We start from the raw sequence: 874 nt of genomic DNA, 5'->3' as shown, positions 1-874 counted from the left end.
GAAAATATAATAAAAAAAAAACGGTTACAAGAAACACTTGAATGGATAAATAAGTTTAAAAAAAACACACACAAAAAAATAGTATCAATAAAATAAAATGATTTAATGAATAATTACGTTAAAACACACAAATAGAGAGGTCAACATATTAATATGAATAAATAAAACAAAGAATAATCTCCGTGCTAATTCCCATGCAGGTGATGGTGTATGATCCCCAGGAAGTCCAAAATAATATTTTCCGCCAAGATCGCAATATCCCCAATGCTAACACCTAGGCCTTCTAAGAAGCTCCTTGTACTATCTGGTATTGTTCCACGAGATCCAAACCAGAGGCCTCTCACGGTGAACTCTCTCTCTCCGAAGGTCTCGCGGAATTTTTCCTTAAGGAAAGGGACGCATTTTTCATATATTTTCTTCTTTTCCTTTTCCACTCCACCTTCCTGTTCGAGGTGATTACTTTCAAATCTCACCGTCGGATCCAAGACAAGAGCCGTGTCTCCGACTTTTGTAAACGCGACAATATCGGCATATCTTACGGATCCATCGGTGTCAATACAATAGACCTCCTCGAAGCAGGCGAAGTCTTTTCTTTCAAGGAACTTCATCAATTCTTCTTTGACCCTGTGGTGCCGGCGTGTTATAAGGAGGGAGTTGTTAGGGCATTTTCCCAGCACATGCGCTGGTGTTTCAGACTATCTGCTCCATTTGCGACAGAGGGACCCTACTTCTCCTTGCTGTCCACTGGTTCCTGGGACCCCACGCAGGGGTGCGTAATTGATATTAAGTTTCAGGGCGTTCGCCCATTCTGACCCCGAGAGTACCTGCTTGTCGCATACATATCTATTTGCTTTCGGGGTCTCTTTGAAATGAC

This window comes from Halyomorpha halys, unplaced genomic scaffold (assembly GCF_000696795.3).
Source record: "Halyomorpha halys isolate HHAL.00 unplaced genomic scaffold, Hhal_1.1 Scaffold590.1, whole genome shotgun sequence".
NCBI lineage: Eukaryota > Metazoa > Arthropoda > Insecta > Hemiptera > Pentatomidae > Halyomorpha > Halyomorpha halys.
The sequence above is the reverse complement of the archived record's forward strand: the minus strand, read 5'-3'. Positions refer to the sequence as shown.